The sequence below is a fragment of the Pygoscelis adeliae genome, unplaced genomic scaffold (genome assembly GCF_000699105.1).
Source record: "Pygoscelis adeliae isolate BGI_AS28 unplaced genomic scaffold, ASM69910v1 Scaffold155, whole genome shotgun sequence".
Lineage (NCBI taxonomy): Eukaryota > Metazoa > Chordata > Aves > Sphenisciformes > Spheniscidae > Pygoscelis > Pygoscelis adeliae.
The window spans coordinates 3,565,711-3,571,710 of NW_008824932.1; positions in this window are offsets into that span (position 1 = coordinate 3,565,711).

Genomic DNA, 6,000 nt, shown 5'->3' on the forward strand with positions numbered 1-6,000 from the left:
AATAAGGACATTTTTGCAAAATAAATAAGATGTTCACATGAGAATCAGTGTTGTTTCCAACTGCAATACAGAACTCAGTCCAAATCCTTTTTAAGCTTTTAAAGAATCATTGTCACTTCCATGTATTCTCTTCTGTTGTTTAATCTTGTGTAACGTGCAAGTAAATTAATTCACTGCAAGTTTGTGTTTATGCACCTAAAGTTAGCCTGCTTTATTTGTTGAGGGTGATTATGATTCATTCAGCTACTGGCAAGAAGGCAGATTCCTGTGTACTTTTCACAACGTGCTGGTATATTGGAAAGCAGAAAGAAAACCAAATGATCAGGGTGAAACTGTGCCGGTGAAACATTTCCACAGGGAAGACCACTTAGAGTCTAGTGCATAGTTCTTTATTATTGCAAGGATAGGAATCTCGTCCAAACAAAATTTAATGATGCATCATCCAACCTATGTAAAACCAGTCTGAAGGCAGTCTTGAAATCAAAATTAGACTGGGTTTGGTTTTTTTTTTTTTTACTATTTTTCACTACTCTTTTTTTTTTGGTAGAAGAGCCTAGTTTCTTTGGAGATTCCCATCTGCAAAATCTCAAATGAAATAAAAGCCGAACCCACAGTTGTCCTCACCCCACATTAAGTAGCAAAACTGGAAAAACTAATCTGAAAACAACTAAGGGTAAAGTCAGAAATGTGATTGTGGCAGCCTGTGTATGAATTGTAGGTGAAGGCCTTCGTGCCCCATTTTTGTCTTGGAGCCGATTGCCTTTGTTGGGTTGCCTGTGTCAGAACGGCTCACACCTGAGGGACCTGGGGTGCATCAACAGGAGCTGGGACCGTGTGCCGTAAGGGAGGCAGAGCTCTGGAGCCAGCCCTCAGTGACCCAGGGGTGCGTGTGTATCTGCAAATACTAAATGTGAAGGTCTGTATTCCTGAATACGTGAAACTGTTCAGTGACCTCTAGAAATTTGTTCTTATTTCAGAGGCAAGGAAAAAATTGGGGGGAGAGGGACCCGAAACCCCAAGCCCCTTGCATTAAGGAGCAAATACTGGTGGACATCCAGTCCCTACTGCCATGTTAAAAGATTTTGAGGCATCCCTTGGGTGCCTGGCATTTCTTTGCAGGACTAGCTTTGGCTGGTGAGTAACACAGCAAGCACAGAATCTGTAATTTGGGTATCTCATCTCACACCTTCTCTTGCCGCTTAACTGTATGCCATTTTCCTTACGTCTCTCTTATTTCTCTCCCAAGCAATTCAGAGTTGCCACCATCTTCTAAAATTTTTCTGGCATCTGAGCTGCTGCTATACCTTGATAACTGTATTGTTTATTTGTCCTGTACATCCATTTTTCTTCCTCTCCTTCTGCCCTTTAGCTTCACAGTGTCATTTGAGGACTAATCTCTTCCAAACCCTTGCAGGAGTGTCTGGAGTTTGGTAGCGCTTTCCTCTTTCATATTCTTAAAATGAAAGTTTAATCACAACATAGGTTCCCCTCTGAAGTCACTAAAATACAGGAATTGTGCTGTTTGGTCGTGGTTATAGCCGAGCTGTTGTAGTATTTCTCAATGACTCTGTGATGAAGCCACTTACCTGATTGAAGGCTATTTTCTCTAGAGCCAGATAAAAGTATTAAATCACTCTTTTCTGCTGAGCTGGAGCTAGAACAAGTCATTTGATGTGGTGAATGGAGACAGTTGATTCTGACCATTCTTGACCTCCAGAGCTTTGATTTAATGATGTATCATTTGCACATTAAACTTGCATTTCTCCCATCAGCCATCAGATCAATTACTGTGGATTAAAACATACACTGTTGTTTTATAGACTTGGCTAGATGTTGGTGTGAGAGATTAGGACAGTCTGTAGTAAAATTGTTTATGTGCATGAATAAAAGTCTTTGCTTACCCATCTCTGTTCCTACAGGACAGACAACTGGGATAAGAATCTCACTGTAGTTGTTGGCTCATGATCTCGACTAATGGCCACGTGCTTCCTCCACATAACTCTGCCGGTAGGAACAAACAGCTAACCTCTTGTCTGGCAGCCAAATGTGGAATAGTTGGTACAGAAAAAGAAATTAAATTCCACCCATTTTTTTGTATAAGCAATGACAACTTAAAAAACCCCAACAAAACAACCAAAAAAAGCCCTACATAAGAGTTAGGTAGCCACGTTCATGTGCACATCTAGAAAGGGACGTGGTCCATCTGTCATATAGTTCGTCCTGAGAATGTGTATAACAGGACTTTCTTTAATAGTGGCTTTCTTGTTTTATTTTCTTTCTACACTTGAAGCTCAAGCTTCCTCCTGACTCAGCAGGGATTTGAAATTGGGTGCAAGTTGTCTATAGATGAGGAGAAGGAAGTGAGCTTGTTTTGATGCCCATTCCTGAGGAGAAGGGGCAAGTTTCTTCCATTCCCAAAACTTACTGTATAGCTTTGTCTAATACCCATTAGTTGAAAAAGGAAAACAAATTATCTTTAGAAGTGCTTTGGAGGGAGCTTTAGCAGTGCCTGGATTACTGGTCTTTCTGTGGGCAAAATAGACAGTAGAAACTCATTCGTAGAAGCTGTAGGAAGGATTAATGAAACTTGAATAAACTCTCCAGAGGTCAGTCCTTTTAAGTGCTGTCTTAGCTTTGTCAGGTTCAAGAGTAGAGCCCTGAAAACTATGAAGCCTCAAGTCCACGTGCCGTTGGATCCTCGGTGCTTACTGGTATTGCTGTGTGTCCATGGAAGACCAATGGAAGAGGGGTTTGAGCTGGCTTGTGGGGCCAGCTGGGGGCCCACAGCTTTCTTGTCTGAGAGAAATCCCACTCTTTTTGTAGACAAGTGTGTGGGAAAGCAATACCGCAGGAGTTATAGAGAGGACACAGAGAAGAGACCTTTTTTTCAGGTGTGAGCAGACAAGATACGGTGCTTTAGAAGACAAAGCAAAAGAAAATGATTAAGCAGCCTTAAGTCTGGCAGCACTAAGTCCAGCTCCATCACCAAGTAGCTTGCATAAGAGTCCGGCAGTCTTCAGCTCCTTAGTGACACAAAGCCTTCTTTTGCTGGCAGATCTTTGCTAAGATATACAGAAAGAGTTCGGTATAGGTTACAAGGTGTATGGTGAACAGAACTTAACTGTAGTCAAGATCTGGTAACACACCACTGAAGTATCCATTCAGAACTCAATTTCTCTGTCTACCCAAAACCAGCCTTATTAATTTTTCCTTGGGGATTTCACTAGCAAAGACTTCTTAAGAGCCTAATGAGAAACACTAGGCAGCCTCCACAATACTGTTGGGAACTTCCCAGCCTCCTGTGAGAATACAGCGCGGGAGGATAGAGTGTCGTTCTATGGACAGAGCCACGTTTGTGCTTTCTCTGAGAGGCCTTTCGTTAAAAAAGGAAACAGCATTTTTAATTGCCCTCAGGGTCTGCTTTCCATTTCCCCCTTCCCTTTGAGTTGCATTAAGAACTTTTAAGGCTGTTTGCTATTCTCTGTGCTCCCTTCTTGCCTGGGAACCCTCCTCTGGAAATTTCTCAGCGGAGAAGATATGAAACCATTACCTGGAGGAGACATGGTTTCAACTGCAGTTGCCTTGCCATTTCTAAATCTTTTCTTGTTGTTAATTGTGGTCCACATCTACTGAACCTGCTTGGGTTCAGAGGTTACCAGTGCTACCAGTACTCAGCTTTGCTTAAACTGTTTCTGTTTCACTCCATTTCAGATGCGTGACGACTTCTAGCATGGGGTTTAGAGTGAGTCCGAGTATACTTCGCTGGCTAGGTTTGAACAAAGTAGGCTGTAACAAGAACGTGACAGACTGACTTACCTTTGCAAGCAGACTGTGCGTGGCAAGGGATACAGCAGACACGTCCTCTGAACTATTATGGGTTCAGGCCTCGGTTCCTGCCAAGATACACCCGACAGCCTCAGTTAGGGAGGAAGAGTGGCTTTTTGTCTCTGGTGTGACCCCAGCTCACTCCGCTATTTGAGAAGCTTTTAAATCTCCTATAAAATTCCCCTTTGGTTGAGAACATTGAGAAGATGGTCAAATCTAACTAGTTTGTCCCCTTTACTCTGGTATAGCAACAAAAAGAGGCTAGAATGTAAATGTGATTAGGCTTTTTTAGTAGCTTTTACTTGTTGGCTTACATGTGATTTCATAAATGCAACTAAACCTGACGTGAGAGGATTCCAGTTATCAAACATTTTTCTAAAAAAAAGTTTTATTTCTGATAAATTCAAACAGACCCAGAAGATACAGCATCTCATTTACCAATCCTGCAATCTTTTACGCTATTATTTTTGTCCCTTTTGCCTTCAGCGCACAAGCGTTCACTGCAGTGATAATGACCTCCCACGACCGTAATCTCTCTCACAACAATGGCAAAGGTCATGTCAATCTTCTTTGCAGCACTTTGCCACTTGCATAAGTACTGTATTTCTCCTATGCAGTGCTTCACAAGTTTCTTGTCTTTGCTTTTGACAGAGGTAGTTGTTTTTCTCCGAGCAGAAGCTCTACTTCAGAAGCTGTGGGTTCAGCTGAAGCTTGTCTCAGTAAGTTCTTGGAAATTCCTTCCTTGTCAGAGCTCTCTCTGCTTTGCTCTTTGACACAGTAATCTTTAAAGTGTAATACTGTCTCATAGGAGTATTCCATGAATTTAAGCCCCAGATGATATGAGATTGGCATGTGGATCCTCTAAAGCTGTGTGAATGATAAATGCCTTTTCCGTCTATTCGGAATCACGTCAACTGGCTTCATCTTCTCTGCTGTTTGACTTTATAGATGCGATAACTATGCCTCAAATTTTGTGTAAATAACTGCATAGACTGGTATTTACAATAAGAATAAAAAAAATCTAGCATCATGTAAACGAGAGATGTGGAAACAGCTACTGTGACATTCCACTTCCATTTTGGTGGTCTTGGAGAAGCTATGGTGAAGTGGCAACTTCTCCAGACATTCTAACAAACTGTATGCACAAACCTCTCTGACTTGGGTTTTGCTGCATCAGGTGGAACCAGGCACATGGTACTTGGCTCAGGGACTAAAACTGGGGTTACAGGGGCAAGTGCAGCTGGAAGGAGTCTTTCTTGAGACAGCAGATGATGCACAGATTTTTACACGTCCTCTCAGTCAAGACTGCTTGCTTGTTTGCTTTCATCTTCTAGTTAAATCCAGTTATAATAATTATAAATTGCCTACTTAAATCCCTTTTGCTGTTCAATTAGTTGCTATATTTTCCTCACACTTACTCTTAAAGCATAACTCTGTGCTTTCTTCAACAGCTGTCATGCTTCAGTGCAGACTAACCACTTTTGCTTAGTGAGGAGTGGGAGCGTGATTGTTTTGTACATGCTTTTTATGATCACAATCACTTGCAAACTGCTTTAAGTTCTACGGGGATAAAAGACAATACATAAATCTCTGATTATGGTTATTATGACTATGCTAACAAGAGCTGGCTGAGGAACAAGAAATTCTGCCTTGCAACAGCCTTTAAGGTTTTGAAATTCCCTGTTGGAACAAGATCAAGCCTTTCACTGTCTGTGAAGTAGAGCTGTTGAAACATCCATTTTCAGATTCCCAAGGACAGACCTTTTGTTTTTTCTATTTGGGATCATTGTGACTTCACTTGAGACCCCAGATACCTACCCTAACTACACCCAAAATGTCATTAAATAGCATTTTATTAAATGAAAAATGTTTTGTCAAAAATGTTTTGTTGGGCTGTAACATTTGTTTCCAGAGTTTCCATTTGGAGGAGAAAATAACATCATATATACTTATGCTCTGCTTGGGAAAATGTGAACTTACTGTATGTCTTTACTTTCAGAGCTTTTGAAACAGATCTTAATGGAGATGGGAGTCGTAAACAATTGATAAGAGTGCGCATTTTGGGTGCGTACCTTAAAAGAGAGTTAGTACTGGGCTAGTTTGAATGTTACTCTCCCTTGGCTTTGTGCACTGCTTCCTTTCTTCAGTCGCTCACGTGACACTTGCCAATCTTCA